Source organism: Salvelinus alpinus, chromosome 10 (assembly GCF_045679555.1).
Source record: "Salvelinus alpinus chromosome 10, SLU_Salpinus.1, whole genome shotgun sequence".
In the NCBI taxonomy this organism is placed as follows: domain Eukaryota; kingdom Metazoa; phylum Chordata; class Actinopteri; order Salmoniformes; family Salmonidae; genus Salvelinus; species Salvelinus alpinus.
The window spans coordinates 54,914,767-54,935,575 of NC_092095.1; the positions used below are offsets into that span (position 1 = coordinate 54,914,767).

Below are 20,809 nucleotides of genomic sequence, written 5' to 3' on the forward strand. Positions count from 1 at the left end.
CAGCGGTTTAGATGGTACAATGATTCTCTATACTATACTTGCTTGTTTGGTCACATAAACTGAAATTAACCCTAACCCTAACTGTTATAATTTTTGCAGCCAGGAAACGGCAGAGCGATTTCTGCAAAGTGCATCTTTAAAATAAATGTAAAATAATATATTCATGAAAATGACTAACTAACGAAAATTCTTGACATTTAAGTCGCCTGATTATTTTCGCCTCTCGCATTTCTTTTGTTTCTTGGAACACGGATGGTAAATATGACACGAGTAATGACAGATCACATGAAGGACACTGCCTCTCTGCCTTGGGACCGGGCTGGCCGCTACCAGGTTAGTACAAAATAATGCACCCTGCACAGAACAATATGACACAGACATGGCAGGTCACTCCATAATCCCTCTCTCATCTCAGGCGGCCGGAGATGGTTTCAGAACGCGCCTCGCCTAGTGCAGCAAAGCAATCTCCCCCCGCCGGCAGTGTTCTGCTGCTTTCATCAATACACACACACACACACACCAGAGCCACAGCTGGCTATGAATTACAACACCCTGTGTATGAGGCCTCCGCTATACACCGCACAGTGCCTGACTGCACCTCCACCCTGTCACCTCTCTCTCTGCCTTTCCATCTCCATTCGTCTCCTACCTTTCTCTTTCCCTTCCTCTCTTGCTCCTTTTCCCTGTCCACCCTCTCTCATTACCCCCTCCCATCTTTGTCCTCATCCCTTTTTCTACCCCCCCCGCCTCTGGCTCGTTCGCTCCATCTCACACACACTTCAGTCACCTAGCTCCCTTTGTTGCCTCTGAGGCTCAAGAGCCACTATTTTATATAATCCCCAAAGACTATCTGCAAATACTAACACGCGCACGCACACACGCACATACGCACACTCACACATACATGCACACGCACACACACACAGTCATCTCACTATCAAAGCATGGTGCTATCAAAGGCCAGACCCACATCGTCGTAGGAGCCTCCTCTCAGATCGGACTCTGTTTGATTTGATTTAACACACAGCGGATTATGAGGATCATTTATGACCATCCTCTGTCCTTTCTTCAGTCTCAGTAGCATGTCTTACGAATCCACTGTTGGAGGCCCTTTAAGCACTGCATGTCTTACAATTACCGTACCACCGACGTACCTCTTGGGGGTTTTTTACAAGTGGAACTGGCGTGAACACACACATACACATTCACTAACACACATATTCACAAACACACTTCTCCAGTAGGTTCGGCGTGTCAGCGTAGCATGGTGTTTGTTTGGTAATAGAGCGGGGGAATTCCCCAGACTCCTCTCTGATTCTCTCTCCCAGACGTCTCACCAGACACCAGCAGCTAATTAGCAGGATGACGATGTGCTAATTGTGTTCATTTACAAGGTTTAAGCCGAGGGGAGTCTTGCCGGGGCTGGCACGCATGTCACGCTCCTTTATGTAATGACTATATGAAACTCGACGGAGAGAAAGGGCTTGGAAATACTTCAACCTGGATCATATTGATCAATAAACAGCAATCAGCTAAAAGAATGGAACAGTGGGGTGTGTTTCATGACGTGACGTTTCATTGACAGTTGTTTCTGAAAAATAACTGCTGCATGATGGGAATAATTGTTGCTATTGAGAATTATTCACATACCATCTGTATTCTTTTCTTGTTTTGTAAAACAATTATATTTCTGCACAGTAAAACGCATTTGAATATGCAACTAGAATGTTTACTCAACGTATATTTTGGGCTTAGAGGTTAGACACAGAAGTAAACGAACTGCCTAAAATTCAAAAAAGTTGAAGTTTAGGTAAGGGTGGGAGTTAACAACAAAAGGGTATTAATTTGCCAATGCAGCTCATTTGAGAACTCTAAAACATGATGCATCCGCATTTAAATAAATTGACATTTAACAAAAAAGCATCAGCAGCAAATGTTCTAAACTCTGTGATTTTCTGGTTCAGAAGAATATTTGTCATGGTTAGCTAATGGAGAACGTTATGTCTTGTACCCAGCAAGACATTACACCCGACAGCTATGTGGGGGGTTATTACAGTAATTCTCACATCCTTTACACTAATTGTGAGGTTCAAAAACCTCCCTATTGCCCCATTATACGATAGCTGCAATATTTGTCCAAAGTTCTAAAATACTTCGATGGCATTTCAATTTTGGGGCTAAATGTAATTTATTGGAAGAATGACCATTTCAATTGTAGATAGCAGAGTATTAAGTAGTTCAGAGGTTATGGTAGCAACAGTTTGGGAGAGAAAAATACCCTTCTAACACCACGGTCTCTATACTCTCTTAAAAATATTGTATCTCTCTTCAATATTTCAACACAACGGTATATCTTCTTGTATCTCTCTCACAATACCCTGGTCTTCCCTAACAACATATCTCTCTCTCTCTTCACAGCAGCATGCTAGGTAGTCTCTCTCCTCACAGTGTTATTATTAACTAGAGATGCCTCCCTCCCTCCTCCCTGCCTGTGTTGCAGAATTCACAGTCTGACTCCTAGTACTGTGTACCGGGCCTTGCTCTGGGGACCACGGTTCAGCTGCCAGCATGTCAATGGAGAGAAACACACAGGAGGGAAGGAGGGAAAGAGAGGGAGGATGAGAGAGGGGGAGAGGGACAAAGGGAGAGAGAGAAGCTATAGGGGAAATAGAGGGTGAGAGAGAGGGTATGCAGTGCCAGTCTGGCAACTTGGCAAGAGAACAACAGATACAAGCACACACACACACACAGATAAACACACACACACACAACCTTCTACGCGGCAAAAAAAAAACACATCTTCCAAATCTTCCAAATTCCAGCCCACTTAAAACAACCACCTAACCTCCCTTTTATCACTGTAATATTAACATAGAAAACCTCAATCACTCCTATCTTATTTAAATCCATTTAGAAAACATGGAATCTTTATAATTCCATCCTCAATAAAGCCAACACTTCTAAGAGACGTGTCAGGCTCCATCAGTGCCTTCATCTCTCCAATCAGGGGGTTAATGTAAAGCCACAGCATGCGTCTCAATGGTATCCTATTCCCTACATAGTGGACTACTTTTGACCATAGCCCTATAGGCCCTGGTCCAGAATATAGGGAATAGGGTGCCATTTGAGACGCATCCACAGTGATTACCTCCACTATGCAAATGAGGGCCAAATGATAACTTGCACTATTTAAATCAGGTAACACTGATTACTCTCCCGTTATTCAGATGAGGGCATATGAGTTTGAACTCAAGGCTTTGAACCTCATGCACTTCCACAAACACATGGAATAAGGCCCTGAGACTGGCACTTGAATCGTACATTGTAGTCTATGCGATGGTTAAAACATGGAATACACACATCTCTAATCTTATAAAAACTATTATTCCTCTCGAATTGAAAACATTCTAAATATCAACATCTAACGCAAGATTGAATTTGGATCACCATGAATGACCATGTAGCAAAATTGTCAAGAGCAACTAGACGTTGATCACAAACTATGTGTTTGTATGTGTGTGTGTGTGCGCGCGTGTGCTCTCTGAGAGAGAGTGAGATTGTGTGAGTCTGGCCGAGCATTAACGCACTCAGCTGCAACAACATCCAACAACATTTGGATGCGTCCTAAGAGCATCAAGGCATGTCCGTGTCTTTTCTGTCCGTCATATAGAAGGTCGAATCAAACTCGTTTCTGCTTCTGGACATTGGCATCAACACGGCTGCATATTAGAAAGGTGTGTGTGTGTGTGTGTGTGTATGTGTGGGGTAAACAGCTCTTCAGAAAGCACTAATGAGCTCTTTGAAGTCCGTCTGCTGTGTGATTCTGCACAGAGAGTGTTTGAGCGGACTACCTATTTCAGCCCTGTCATAATTAAGATCCGTGCGTTTACAGAGACAGACCTGTGAACAAACACACATCAAAGATCCTTCTCTTTCGACGAGTCATCTCGCATTATGCACGCAAAACAAGTTATGCCGCAATATATTCAGAACATGTTCAGCAGCGGGTTTTGAAATGAAATGTGTGAAAGACTGAATTTGTGGCAGCAACTGATTGACAAGTGATCTAACTTCATCAAACGAGAATAAGAGACCAATTCAATTTCACGAGGAAATGGTCAAAGCAATTACTGATATCCTCGTCAGATAGAGCAGAGGGCATAATTTAACCTCGAATTCAGTGAGATATTGTGTGTGTGTGTGTGTGTGTGTGTGTGTGTGTGTGTGTGTGTGTGTGTGTGTGTGTGTGTGTGTGTGTGTGTGTGTGTGTGTGTGCGTGCATGCCGGGGTATGTGTGTCACCTTGTTAATGAGGCTGCCACATTGACACTGTTACTAAGCCAGTGGCAATGGCGTATTGGCACACACTACCTGCCGTGTAAAATAATGTGATTAAGCCCTCTAAAATGCAATTAATTAAGTAATTAGTCGTGAATGAGTGTCAGACACTGCAATCAAAATTGCTTCAGTGTTTTGGTTAATTGATTGAACCTCTGCACTTACAAATACTGATGTCAGGTCCCTAAGCTAAGAAGTTACAGTTTGACTCTTAGCGTATGACCCAGCTATAACATTGCATCAATGTTGTCATCTGGATTCATAAACGCTTGTGTACTTCTAATGAAGGTAACTATTTTGTGGTGGCCCACTAATACTTATAGTCCTGTTCAGAAATGTGGGTAGCTGTATACAATAGATTGTCAGGCAAAAAACTCCACTTAGAATCAAGCTGCCTGTTATAAAGCTTGAAACAGAAGAGAATGCGAGGACTTGGGAGTCTTGGGTTCAACCTCAAAGACAACAGAACAAATGAAGTTATATTTGAAGTATTTGTCTCTCTGTTGGTATGTAAATGCAGATTTAAAAAGGTACTTTGTGTCTGAGAAGATGGAGCTGAAATGCCCTGCGTGAAAGTTTCAATTCCAATGTCTGAGGATTAGATTATTTCATCCCAAAAAATATTATCTGTCACTCCACAGATCCCTTCCAAAACAGAAATATATATAAAACAAAATGAAAATAAAATAACTTGAACCCAAAGCCTGTCAAATTAGTTACGAACCCCCACAGACCAAGCAAAGACCAAACACCCCCCCCATTTCTTCTGAAACTGTAAAGATAAACAAAAACCAAGCGTTGCAGTCTTTGAAGCCCAACCGCTGTTCAGTGGCTTACCATGACAACAACTCGACTGAGGGAAAACAACAACGAAAACAGAGCAAGTTAATAAAAGCGCAGACAGCAAGCAGTGACTTTCCACTTTCAATACAGACACAAAAGATAAGCTGTCATCAATGAAAATGAGATTTTATATTTAAAAAAAACATATAAACCGACTGGAATTCAGGAAATTCAGAGTGACAGGTAATATTAGGAAATCCGGCAGATATCCTTGAAATATTCCTAGTAATTTGGTGATCCCTCATCCCTACTAATAATACAGTACTTGGACCAAGTTTTCTCCCTCATATATGGATTTGCTCTACAAACTATAACCCGCCAGCTTTCAGGGATAGTTAAAGTGATAGTTCACACTCCAGTAAAGGTTTGCCAGATGTTTCAGACCTTAAAAGTGATCTAATGTTACGAAGAGTCCATGTCCCATGACAATACAGACACTTTTGATTACTCCATTGAGCACTAACAAATCTACCTAGGCAAATATAGTGACACTTTCCCCTGAGCTGCATAATAAATTGACACTGGATAAATTGCCTTTCACTAGACCTACTATCAGAGCTCTGGGTTAAACGGAGAGCGCAGTTAAACAAATGCTCCGGATCAAGGAAATTGTGCATGGCTTCACGTGTCAGTCAGGGGGGAAATTGAGAGATATTCAGAGTGAGCTCTAAGCCGCGGCGGCGACGCTAACGCCCTAGCGCCTCGCCATTCATCTTTAATGCAGTCGGGCCCGTCATTCAGACAGTCCATTTCCTGTGACTGGCGCACCGTGCCTAATCACCCGGTTATACCCACGATGGCATTCTCAAAGACACAGCACACACATACATAAACACACACCGGGCCTGTAGCACCCTGAGACAAGACACCAGATCATTTTAACCCAGCGTTAACACCGACAACGCCTTCCACCGCTGTTAGCCAACATAATCTTACTCCTCCCTCATCTCCAACACACACCACACACACGAACACACACAAACTGCAAGCCTGCAGATTCATCTTAACAAGCATGGACATGTCCTAATACGTCCCCAGTATGTGCTGACATTCTCAGGACGGTAGAAAACAGTAAGCCACTGCTGAGGGACCTCATCTACATATATTCTAAACCTGTTAGAGGTGATGGATCCTTCTGGTGGCGTTGTCCAGGACTTTGTTCCAAATGGCACCCTATTCCCTATACAGTGCACTACTTTCCACCAGTGCCATATGGGCCCTGGTCAAACGTAGTGCACTTTATAGGTAATAAGGTACCATTTGGGAGGGGCCCAAGATCTCCTTTCTTTGGGGGGTCTGCGGGGTTAACACAGGGCTAGGTGGTATTGATACACCCCAGACGCCTGGATCTATACCGGCGGTGCCACCGCGACTTTGTTTACCTGTTTGTTAAGTAATTAAAATAGATTTCAGACTGAAGGCCCTAATCCTTTTAGAAACCACATTGATTGGACGACCGGCAGAGGAGAGTCATTGTGTCATTTAGTTCAACGTTTATTTTTTTTAACACAGGTGGAGTGTGTGTGTGCACACATCCGTGCCTACATGTCTATGTGCACTGTGTGTGCACTGTGTGTGCCTTGTGAAATCGAAACTTGGAAAAGTCCTCGACGTGGAGGACGTCATTAAGGGACTGTGGACTAAGAGGGGGTGTAGTAGAAAGACAGAGAGAGAGGCCCACCCACAGATAATGGAGGGAAGCCTCTCACCTCGTCTAAAGCTGTCTGTCTGCGTAAATAAAATGAGATAATTATTGAGTGAACAAGCGGCGAGACACTGAACGTCGCGAGGCGCACTCTTTTTTTTTACCGTTGCGGTCGGTAAATCAACGCAAACAGGTTGCTTTCAGACATTAAGTGCCCGCTAAGCACAGTAGATGCATCATATTTCAAGAGCGCTGCGTTTGTGTGGGTGAGGAGGCAGGGAAATGGAGTGTGATGGTTATCCATTACCTTACACGGTGTTGGACGATGATCATTTTCAAGTGACTCATTTCTGGAAGTACCATCTATTGGGTGCTTGGCGAGAGAAGACTTTGATAGGTCATCCAGAAGAACTATTCATGAGGTTGTTACCGCGGCAGCACAAAGAGACACTAGAAGAGAAAGGCTCTTTCCCCGCTCATTATTCTAATGTTGTAGTCAGAGAATAATCCACACGACGACGCGTACAAACACAACGAAATCACAGAGCAGGGCATTAGATTCACGGCCCGTAGGTACTAAATGAGATAGAATATCAACATATGCATACATCCCATGGTCAAATCAAATCAAATGTATTTGTCCAAAACGCAATTTACAGCAGGTATAAAAGGTGCACCGAAATGCTTATGTCCTAGCTCCCTCAACAATACAGTACATTAACCAGTGATCAATAATAACAATACAGTACATTAACCAGTGATCAATAATAACAATGTAGTACATTAACCAGTGATTAATTATAACAATGTAGTACATTAACTAGTGATCAATAATAACAATACAGTAGATTAACCAGTGATTAATAATAACAATACAGTACATTAACCAGTGATAAATAATAACAATACAGTACATTAACAAGTGATTAATAATAACAATGTAGTACATTAACTAGTGATCAATAATAACAATACAGTAGATTAACCAGTGATTAATAATAACAATGCAGTACATTAACCAGTGATTAATAATAACAATACAGCACATTAACCAGTGATAAATAATAACAATACAGTACATTAACAAGTGATTAATAATAACAATACAGTACATTAACAAGTGATTAACAATAACAATGCAGTACATTAACCAGTGATTAATAATAACAATACAGCACATTAACAAGTGATTAATAATAACACTACAGTACATTAACCAGTGATTAATAATAACAATGCAGTACATTAACCAGTGATTAATAATAACAATGCAGTACATTAACCAGTGATTAATAATAACAATGCAGTACATTAACCAGTGATTAATAATAACAATGCAGTACATTAACCAGTGATTAATAATAACAATGCAGTACATTAACCAGTGACATTCAGAGTCCAAAATAGCAGAAGTAATAGAAGAGGTAGTTGCATAGTAATAATAGAATAGATTTACACTGTATTTACTAATATAAAGTGGGTAGTGAGATCAATAGCATTTAAAAGAACAGCAGCGTTGACTGTGTGTGTGTGTGTGTGTGTGTGTGTGTGTGTGTGTGTGTGTGTGTGTGTGTGTGTGTGTGTGTGTGTGTGTGTGTGTGTGTGTGTGTGTGTGTGTGTGTGTTTATGGGTGTTTTTGTGTATGTGTTTGTGAGTAAGGGTTGGATATGTGGGTAGTCAGTGCAAATAATTTCTATGTTCCATATATAGTCTCTCCGGTGCAAATAGTCTCTAAGGTGCAGGTCTGTGTAGGGAGACAGCTAGGTTGAGTTTCTCAGCAGTCTGATGGCCTGGTGGTGGAAGCTGTCTTGGAGCCTGTTGGTTCGGGAACCGATATTCCGATACCGCTTGCCAGATGGTAACAGAGTGAAAAGTCTGTGGCTCGGGTGACTGGAGTCCTTGATCATCTTTTGGGCCTTCCTCGGGCAACGCCTGGTGTAGATGTCCTGGAAGGCAGGAAGGTCGCCCCCAGGGATGTAGTAGGTCCTCTGTAGGGCCTTCTGGTTTTTGGCGAAGCAGTTGCCGTGCCAGGCTGTTGATTGTGCAGCTGTAGAAATTCATTAGGATCCGAGGGCCCATGCCACATTTCTTCAGGCGCCTATGGTGGTAGTGTAATTGGACCATGTCAGGTTCTCTGAGGAACTTGAAGCTTTTGACCCTCTCCACTGCAGCCATGTCGATGACAATAGGGGCGTGCTCTGTTTCCTGTAGTCCACGATCAGCTCCTTGGTTTGGCTGACGCTGAGGGAGAGGCTGTTTCTCTGTCACCACAGTGCCAGGGCTCTAACCTCCTCCCTGTAGGTAGTCACTTCGACGATGAGGCAATGAACAGCATTCTCACATAGGTGTTCCTCTTGTCCAGGTGGGATAGGGTAGTGTGTAGCACAATGGCGATTGCATCATCTGTGGATCTGTTAGGGCAGTATGCAAACTGGAGTGGGTCCAGGGTGTCAGGTAAGGTGGAGCTGATATGGTCCTCGACCAGCCTCTCGAAGCACTTCATGATGACAGAAGTGAGTGCTACAGGGTTTTAGCAGTTGATGTTATTCTTCAACAACACAGACCCCAAAGCAAATCAGGGGGAGAAAAATATATTTATTCACATAGAACAAATCATAGTTCTTATGCTTGAAAGTGGATGTTCGATGTTTGTTCTTTCATGTTATTGTTGTTTCTCCGCTGAACAAAGAGACAAGATGTAGTTCATACCGACGCCTAGCCTGTGGTTGACCAACTAAAATTCACTATAATAAAATTGGGCCAATGGCCAAATACAAAGTACCCCGTTTCAGGCTTCAATGTATAGCTAGTTTGTACCAATGATAACTCGCCACACGTAGCTATGAGTCCCGAACTGGAACCCCTACACAGATTCTAAACAGATGTTGAACGAAAAAACAACTAGTTCCATTGATCTCTAGTTCTCTGCGTTGTGTATTTATCGTTGAATATTCCTCAAGGGCATTAGTAATAGGCAGGTTACCTTAGTTTTCTTGTTTACAGGGATAATGATGGACATCTTGAAGCATGTGGGCACCACAGACTGGGACAGGGAGAGGTTTACACTCCAGCCAGCTGGTCTGCACATGCTCCGAGGACGCGGCCGGGGATGCCGTCTGGGCCAGCTGCTCTGTGAGTATTCACATGCTTGAAGGTCCTACTCACGTCAGTCACAGAGATTGAGAGCTCAGTCCTCTACAGCAGCGGGGTGCCTCGTAGAGGGATCAGTGTTGATTGCCTCGAAACAAGCATACAGCAGAGGTTGTTTAGCTTGTCTGGGAGAAAGGCATCTGTGTTTGCAGTGCTACTAGTTATTCCCTTGTAGTCCGTAATGGTTTGTAGTCCTTGCCACATGCTTCTAGCGTCAGAGCCGTCGAAATGCAATCCCTGAACTGTCTTTTTTCGTCTTTTGATTTATTTCTGGAGGTCGTAGCTGGTCTTTTTGTATTCATCCATATTCCCAGAAATCCAATTTGAATGCGTTGGTCCGCGCTCTCAGTTTTGCACGGATGTTGCTATTGACCTACAGTTTCTGTTTGGGATATGTGTGAATAGTCATTGTTGGGATAACATCCTCTACGCATTTCCTGATGAACCCTGTGACTGAGTCTGTATACTTATTGATGTTATTGTCAGAGGCAACCCAGAACATTTCACAGTCTTTGTAGCATAAATTCTGATTGGTCAGACCAGCGTTTAACAAATCTTACCATGGCTTTCTCCTGCTTGAATTTTCGCTTGTAGACTTGCAGGAGCAGAATGAAGGTGTGGTCTGATTTTCCGAAAGGGGTCGAAGGAAGGCTTTGTATCCATCTCGGAATGGAGAATAACAATTGTCCAACTTATTTTTCCTGCAAGAGGCAAGAGATGTGTTGGTGGATTTTTGGGAGAACTTTCCTTCGATGTATTTTGTTAAAGTCCCCGGCTACAACGAATGTGGCCTCAAGATATGCAGTTTGCTGTTTCCAATTTGTTCAAATTCCGGTGTAATTCCTTGAGTGCCAGTATGGTGTCAACTTGGGGGGTGCACAGCCAATTAAAAAACAGCTGTGATCTCTCATTAGATAATCCATCAACATCGTAAACACTAAAGCTATTGAAAAATATTGTTCATCGAAATCAAATGTCAATTAAAGCCAATTTGGTACATTTAACGTACAAGAAATATCTACAATTACTATTATCTTCATTTGAAAGAGTTTTGTCACATAACTTTTAACCTTCGGACAACAGTGGAATCAGAGTTTCCTCTTGAATGGTTATTTAACACCAGCCACTGATTTCCTCCTGAATTTTTAGAAAAAGCGGATTCCCAACGATGTTTCACTTTGTCTGTTGTCACTGGCTTTCTGTCTGTGTGTGTGTGCGCTGCGGCAGACACGGTAACGTTAAGCTCTTGACAGACGAGCCAGACGTGGCTGTCAAAGTGACACTGTTTGTGAATGAATGTGTGTGCGTGCGTGCATCAAATGCATGCACTTCTTGATAGTTGTTTGTGTCAGAATAAATTCTACACTGCCATAGCCAATAGTGCAAACCCCTCCAACAGAGACAGGAGTCACCAGTTAAGAGTTCTGCTGCTGCTAATTATCTGATGATAGCCACCCTGACAATCCTCCAAAAGAGGAAAAGCCGGGCGACCGCGTGTCGGTGAGATGGGGGTCAGAGAGGCCCGCTCCAAGCAGGAGTTGGCTCAGGTTTAAAACTGCTGTCAGCAGAGCACAGCCTGTCTCTACTACTGAACAGCACCATTCTGAAATAACCCCAACCTCCATATTGAACTGTAAATGCATGGGATCAGTTTGGACGTCAAAGGTGTCAAGTCTTTCACACTTCACATCAGGCACTGCCAGCTCAGGCGGGTTTTTCATCCAACAAAAATCTACATGAAGGGATACAGACGCACCAAATAAAAGGACATTATTGACAGTTTGCAATTCTTTCATTCATATCTGAAATTATACTGAATAAGAAAAATGCGTTTACTTTAACATTGCTCATAATATTTAACAATTTTGTAAAACGTGACGAAACCATTGGTTAATTCCAGACTCATTTGGAGTCTAAAATACCTCTACTTTGAATTCAATGTGGATTTCATTCTGGTGTAACTCACACAGGTTGTCTAAACACTCAAACAGTGGATCAATATGGCCATCGATCTGTGGCATTGAGACTGAGCCAGACGTGTCGAGGGGGCAAGAGATTCTCACTAGCGTTCCCCAGTCTACCGCTGAGGAGCCGCCCCCCCCCCCCCCCCCCCCACAAACACACACACTCAAAATATAAATAACACCAACCAAACTACAGCACACATATTTCAGTCTCTTTGCTCCCGAGACATTTGTGTCTTCGGAAGTTGGAATGAGCTGTTAGTTTGACTCTATGAGGACATCCATTTCAGTTCTCTGAGTGAATATCAGGCCAGCTAGGCAGTCAGCGTAACATCATCACAGGTCCTCAGACTGAACTGACGCAGTCGATTCCTTTGAATAATTCATCGGGACTGAGTGATAAGATGGCCTCTGATGCAGCTCTGAGACTGAGGGGTAGATTTGAAAAAGTCCAAACTTTAAAAGAACCAGCCCGTGACTGACGGATCAATATTTCAGACAACTCACTCATGATATCACACCACAGAACGAGGAAAGACACAGATACTTGCTTCATTTTAAAACTATTTTCTTAGTGTCAATGTGTCATTAGTCATTATTTCATCTCCTATTCTCTATTTTCCCTTTTGTTGAACAATGACTGTTTTAGTATTACATCAAATTAGTGGGGAGGAAATAAATAAAAAATATCATTATTGTAAGTTTGGCAAAAAGTATAATTACAATTGACAAAAAAGAATATCAATCATCGCTTATTTCCATTTCAGAGAGACCAGGCTAGTCAATTCCTCAAACAATTTCCAGACAGGTATTTGGAAGCATAGAACTAAACAGTCAAAACCGCGGCGACTACAAAATGCCTACCTCCTCCTTAATATGGCATCTTGGAGGTTGGAACGTGATGGGGGGTAGCAATAAGCCAGACGGTGTCTCAGAGGAATAAGAGAGAGCAGATTTAATGTAATCATAAGGGAAGCTCATCTTTCAGGGAACAGTAATAATGAGCAATCAATAAGGGCCCTAACAGAGTTAGAGAGAGTGCCTGACAGCAGCTGTAGGCCTGTTAACAGGCAGCGTCTGCTCTCCCATTACTGGGGTGGGTGCACCGTGACACACACACACACACACACCTCTAGTGACACCCACCAGCAGTGTGTCAGTCTCTATCGATCTCTGGCTTTAATCACATTCACTGTTAATGTATCCAATAGGTGTTAGAGTGGTCTAAGCTGTACTACAGATAAACCCGTATAAAGCGGATATTAGAAACAGACTTTTCTTGTGAGCACCATCAAACATTTGACCAGTATCTCACTTCAAAAAAACAAGGACATTGATTTGAATGAGAATGTCTAAAATGGCTTCGCAAGGGTCAAAGTGAAAGAGTGCAATGAACCTTCACGGTGCTGAGGAGATGACATCATTAGCTTTGGTGAAAATAACTGACCCAAAATCAGTTGCTATGGGCAACGTCTACCCCCTTCCTCTGGACAACACAGTACTGCAATAAGTCAGTCATCTCCTACCTTACTGTGATCACACTTTCAGACAATCAGTGAGAGAGAGAGAGGGGGAGGCTAACAGAAAGAGAGAGCATGAGAGAGGAAAGGAAAATAAAGGAAAGGAAATGCGACACACCACACTGACACGCTCACTTGACTGACCCTCGAAGACCAGGTACACATTAACCCAATTACAACACGCTAGCCCAGCTAGCCTAGCTCTAATCATTAGCCCAACTACAACAGGTTAGCCCAGCTAGCCTAGCTCTACACATTAGCCCAATTAAAACATGCTAGCCTAGCTCTACACATTAACCCAATTACAACATGCTAGCCCAGCTAGCCTAGCTCTACACATTAGCCCAATTACAACATGATAGCCATGCTAGCCTAGCTCACACCCAATTACAAATCAAATCAAATGTTATTGGTTGCTAGACATATTTTGCAGGTGCAGCAAAATGCTCATGCTCCAACAGTGCAATATACGTAACAATACACAAAAATCCCCAAAATAAAAAGAAATTAAGAAAAAGAAAGAGCAATGTCAGTCGGGAGTATAAATATATACAGTGTATATGTATATAATGTTGTGTATAGACAGTATGGACAGTATATGAATAGCAAAGGTGTGTATGGCAGTAGTTATATAGGATGAGCCTTGACTAGAATACAGTATATAGATATGAAGTGGGTAAAACATTATGTAAATATTATTAAAGTGACCAGTGTTCAATGACCATGTGCATAGGGCAGAGGTCTCTAAGGTGCAGGGTAGAGTACCAAGTGAGCAACGCTCGCTGGATTAGCATGTTGCCCAGCTAGCCTAGCTCACACAGGTACCTGTGTCATGTAATAATCTTCCCAGTGTGAAATAGTTCTCAATCGTTTTGATTGTGTCCTGATTGTGACGTCGTGCTGTAAAATTTCTCCCAGCGTGAAAATGTTCCCAGTTAAATAATTGCATGCACATCTCTTTATGTGGATGGCTGAGCTCATCTCTTTATGTGGATGGCTGAGCGCATCTCTTTATGTGGATGGCTGAGCACATCTCTTTATGTGGATGACTGAGCGCATCTCTTTATGTGGATGGCTGAGCTCATCTCTTTATGTGGATGGCTGAGCTCATCTCTTTATGTGGATGGCTGAGCTCATCTCTTTATGTGGATGGCTGAGCGCATCTCTTTATGTGGATGGCTGAGCGCATCTCTTTATGTGGATGGCTGAGCTCATCTCTTTATGTGGATGGCTGAGCTCATCTCTTTATGTGGATGGCTGAGCTCATCTCTTTATGTGGATGGCTGAGCGCATCTCTTTATGTGGATGGCTGAGCGCATCTCTTTATGTGGATGGCTGAGCGCATCTCTTTATGTGGATGGCTGAACTCATCTCTTTATGTGGATGGCTGAGCTCATCTCTTTATGTGGATGGCTGAGCTCATCTCTTTATGTGGATGGCTGAGCTCATCTCTTTATGTGGATGGCTGAGCTCATCTCTTTATGTGGATGGCTGAGCTCATCTTTTTATGTGGATGACTGAGCTCATCTCTTTATGTGGATGGCTGAGCTCATCTCTTTATGTGGATGGCTGAGCTCATCTCTTTATGTGGATGGCTGAGCTCATCTCTTTATGTGGATGGCTGAGCTCATCTCTTTTTGTGGATGGCTGAGCTTATTTCTTTATGTGGATGGCTGAGCTCATCTCTGTATGTGGATGGCTGAGCTCGTGTGGATGTTTCTCTCACACCCTGCCTCGACCTCGAAAAACTGTTCTGTGTTTGCTTCACACATCTGCCAGTCAATGGTGGCCAGGAGTATTGACTTTGACCAATCAGAAGCTTGTTGAGGCGTGAGGTCAGCATATAAATACCCGGACTCACATGTCAAAGTGCTGAGGGTTGATGAAAGGAGAGATTTTTTGCGATTGCAAAGACTTGGGCGCTACGTTTTCGATTGACAGTGCATATATTTGTTTGTTAGTTAGTTAGTTAGCTATACAAACAAATTAAAACTGCACATCTCTGAGAACAAGTAATCTCGACCAGTTTACAGCTAATTATGCTAGTTAGCTAGCTAAATCAAGGCGAGGAGGAGTGAGAGAAACATATGCACGAACTCAGCCACCCACACAGATGCGCGTGCAATTTCCAATTTTTTTTTGCAATTTTCCTCGCAGTGAAAATGTTTACAACATGACTTCACAATCAGAACGATTGGGAACTATTTCACGCTGGGAAGATTTGTACATGACAACCTGTAGTGAATTACAACATCCTAGCCCAGCTAGACTAGCTCACACAGGTACCTGTAGTGAATTACAACATCCTAGCCCAGCTAGACTAGCTCACACAGGTACCTGTAGTGAATTACATATAACATTTTGCTATGGGCCTTATTATGGGGGCGGGGGCAATTTTGAACTGTGTATTAAATTAGCTATTCAAACATAGTCCTAAATTGACTTCAGCCAAGTAAAATGAGGCTATGAGGCCGTGTCCAACATGGGAATCTGTTAAGATTACTTTTGTTTTCTATCCCACAGCACCACACATCACTGAGCCAGTGTGTGTGTGTGTGTGTGTGTGTGTGTGTGTGTGTGTGTGTGTGTGTGTGTGTGTGTGTGTGTGTGTGTATTAAGCCTGGGTAAACTACGGCCCTCTCTCCCTGGGGAGCACTTACTCACTCCAAGAAAGCAGAGCTGGAGGATGGAGCTAAACAAGGGTTCATTGGCCAAAATATCTCCTCTCTCTCCACACACACACACACACACACACACACACACACACACACACACACACACACACACACACACACACACACACACACACACACACACACACACACACACACACACACACACACACACACACACACACACACACACACACACACACACACACACACACACACACACACACACACACACACACTTACTTTCCAGTAAGCAATATCCCCTGAAGCACTCATCCACTGAGAATAGCCAAACAGTGGTGGAGCGAAGAAAAGACAGAGAGAATGAATGGAAAAAGAGATAAGCGAGTCTAGTAGCTGGACTAGGTCCAGGGGAGCAAACCACAGCCTGCCTCTACGACCACTTCTTACTGCGTCCGTAACATGTCAACCTAATGGCATGGACATGCAGCCAATTGATTTGTAAACCAATAGGCCTGTCCCTCTTGCACATTCAGATTACTTAGTTCACCGGTTCAGCACGGAATGAATAGTCTTCTCCAACACTCACTCTGACCAGAGAGATGGTACTGGGGGGGTACATGAGGGTAAAAGGGGAGGGAATATGCATATCTTTATGTTTACAGATTGCTCATGTACATTAATCAGACATAGACGAATGCAAGTGCACACAAGTATGTACAGTGGGGAGAACAAGTATTTGATACACTGCCGATTTTGCAGGTTTTCCTACTTACAAAGCATGTAGAGGTCTGTAATTTTTATCATAGGTACACTTCAACTGTGAGAGACGGAATCTAAAACAAAAATCCAGAAAATCACATTGTATGATTTTTAAGTAATTAATTTGCATTTTATTGCATGACATAAGTATTTGATACATCAGAAAAGCAGAACTTAATATTTGGTACAGAAACCTTTGTTTGCAATTACAGAGATCATACGTTTCCTGTAGTTCTTGACTAGGTTTGCACACACTGCAGCAGGGATTTTGGCCCACTACTCCCTACAGATCTTCTCCAGATCCTTCAGGTTTCGGGGCTGTCGCTGGGCAATACGGACTTTCAGCTCCCTCCAAAGATTTTCTATTGGGTTCAGGTCTGGAGACTGGCTAGGCCACTCCAGGACCTTGAGATGCTTCTTACGGAGCCACTCCTTAGTTGCCATGGCTGTGTGTTTCGTGTCGTTGTCATGCTGGAAGACCCAGCCACGACCCATCTTCAATGCTCTTACTGAGGGAAGGAGGTTGTTGGCCAAGATCTCGCGATACATGGCCCCATCCATCCTCCCCTCAATACGGTGCAGTCGTCCTGTCCCCTTTGCAGAAAAGCATCCCCAAAGAATGATGTTTCCACCTCCATGCTTCACGGTTGGGATGGTGTTCTTGGGGTTGTACTCATACTTCTTCTTCCTCCAAACACGGCGAGTGGAGTTAGACCAAAAAGCTCTATTTTTGTCTCATCAGACCACATGACCTTCTCCCATTCCTCCTCTGGATCATCCAGATGGTCATTGGCAAACTTCAGACAGGCCTGGACATGCACTGGCTTAAGCAGGGGGACCTTGCGTGCGCTGCAGGATTTTAATCCATGACGGCGTAGTGTGTTACTAATGGTTTTCTTTGAGACTGTGGTCCCAGCTCTCTTCAGGTCATTGACCAGGTCCTGCCGTGTAGTTCTGGGCTGATCCCTCACCTTCCTCATGATCATTGATGCCCCACGAGGTGAAATCTTGCATGGAGCCCCAGACCGAGGGTGATTGACCGTCATCTTGAACTTCTTCCATTTTCTAATAATTGCGCCAACAGTTGTTTCCTTCTCACCAAGCTGCTTGCCTATTGTCCTGTAGCCCATCCCAGCCTTGTGCAGGTCTACAATTTTATCCCTGATGTCCTTACACAGCTCTCTGGTCTTGGCCATTGTGGAGAGGTTGGAATCTGTTTGATTGTGTGTGGACAGGTGTCTTTTATACAGGTAACGAGTTCAAACAGGTGCAGTTAATACAGGTAATGAGTGGAGAACAGGAGGGCTTCTTAAAGAAAAACTAACAGGTCTGTGAGAGCCGGAATTCTTACTGGTTGGTAGGTGATCAAATACTTATGTCATGCAATAAAATGCAAATTAATTATTTAAAAATCATACAATGTGATTTTCTGGATTTTTGTTTTAGATTCCGTCTCTCACAGTTGAAGTGTACCTATGATAAAAATTACAGACCTCTACATGCTTTGTAAGTAGGAAAACCTGCAAAATCGGCAGTGTATCAAATACTTGTTCTCCCCACTGTAGATAACCCATTCAACGTCAAAATGAGCCAAATTTTTCTTTTAATCAAAATAATGATTTGACTGCTCACCATATAGCAATCTATATGATATTTAAATGGCTAGGGATCTTTGACAGTCTGAAAGATATGTTGTGGTCCTCAATGTGAAAATGGCGGAAAACAACGACCCCGGGACTGAAGTAATGATCATCTCAGGTATATTTACAAGTGATGGAGTGTGGTTGATGACTGATGTGGCCGCACACGGACACTAAGCTCTAAATCTAATATCTATTAAATACAACCGCAAAAGACCCCTGCCTGACCAGCAGCACACAGGACTTCAACTATAGTTGCGAGAGGTGAGAATAACTTCATATTATCCACAGTCCGAGCACATTTCACTCATGTCTGTGTTCAAGTGAATCGCCATGAAACGCCCTTTATCTACAAAGGCACTGTAGTCCATTTTGGACAGCGCTGCTATTATGGTCTGTCGAGGTCCGTCTCCCCCACCCTGCGCGGTCCTCTCCTTTTTTCACTAACATCTCCACACGGACTCCTCTGTCTCACTGTTAAGTGGGGAAACGTTCCTTTGAAATGCTTGAAGATATGAGAGCGACTAAGATTGATTGGCCTTAGGTGACCTATAAGCTTACTCTCCAATGATTTCACCAGTGAACCTCAAATTACAGTATTGAGGATTTAGATGTAGTATTTATCGAGTTAGTCAGGTGTGGCCTAAAAATCAAGAGATCGCAAAACACAGATATTTGGTACTGTCATTTCACGCATGTGCGCATGCACGCACACACAATGAAATACCTACCTAAAGATAGCACTCAACTACTATAATCTCCTAATACACATACATTTTCCCTCATGTTAGGATGATTTCACACCCCTGTAATCGTTAGGGGGAGGGCTGGAGAAATACGGCGTTATGAGAGTTGTGCCTGGGAGACCACAATGGGCATACAGATTACAGAAACAAGCCATTTAGCAAGTAGACATCTCAGAGATTAACTCTATCTCAGCTAGGCTATAGCAAGTCAACGGAGAGAGCCTTAATTGTGCTAACAGAACACCACATAACCATATTGATAATGATTCTACTGAAATCAGACTACCTTATGATAAATGTGTAATATCAGGAAATCTACACGTTTAAGGTACAGACGCTAACTGTTTGTCTCGTCTAGACCCTGATTTACCAATCTTATGTCTGAACCAACTCAGTATGTAATGTGCTACTAATGAACGAGCAGGCCCATTGGCAGGCAGGCGGGCAGCTCTAATTCTCCTTCACAGGCGATCATGTTGCAGCGGAGAGCCAGATCAATACCATTTGCTCGATACACGGGAGGACTGGAATCTATAAAAGCGCTTTTATTGAGTAATTAAACACCCATTACAGTCCCGGGCAGCCAAACAATAAATTTGATCATCCTCTAAGACGCAGATCCACAGTGGTGATTAATACCCGGGTGAATGCATGGCCAGGGTGACATAAAGGCCCTCGACTAGATGACATTATGCTAAGGCCTATAGCCTAGCGAGCTAATACCGTACTGTAAACAGGACTGGATTGCCTTCCAAGGGAGCAGGGATTCTAGTGCTTACAGAACAAATTCAGGTGTGGTAATGTAGTGAGCTAGCACAGAATATTCCCGTAACATTCCCTAAACGTTCTCCTTTGGTTTTCCTACAACGTTCTTGGAACCAAAATGTGTTAGCTGGGTAGTACCTTCTAAAGGTTGTTACAAATATTCTGCTATTAGAATTATCAGAGGAGAATGCTTGGGAAAGGTGTTCTGTAGCAAATAACTGGGTTACATTGTAAAATTCATGAAAAGAGAGGGATAACTGACATTGGCACAGGACAAATATGGGTCAGTTGAAATGTTGCTGTATTACTAGCTTCAATAAAACCCATTTTGGAACAGCAAACAGTAAATCAACCTTTGCTTACTTATTTAATGTGGTGCTTGGAAGATAAACCATAAAATTATCACCTATAGCCATCTCTAAATTGACAAATATGTTTGACCCTAAGATAAATTTACAGTTACGAGTTAGTGATGGGGGGGAAAAAACGATAGTTACTGTAGATATCGGTATATTATTTTGGACGATATTTCGTGTCGTGTCGTTTTGACAATATTGCAATATTATTTTTGCGCTAGTTGGCTGTACCTTAACTAAAACACATTTTTTCCTTTATAGCTTGTTCATCTTCTTTCCATCTTCGAATCGCAATACATATAGAATCGTGAGAATCACAATCCATATTGTATCAACACCTAAGTATGGTGATAATATTGTACCGTGAGGTCCCTGCCAATTACCAGTCCTATCTACTACCACTTTAAAAATACTCACACTCCTTTTCATAATATTGCAAAAATGATTT

General features: G+C 42.8%; 1 pseudogene; it reads right to left on the reverse strand.

The window, feature by feature from the left end:
• Positions 1-20,809, reverse strand: part of LOC139532268 (fidgetin-like) — a 37,887-nt pseudogene that overhangs the window by 7,082 nt on the left and 9,996 nt on the right.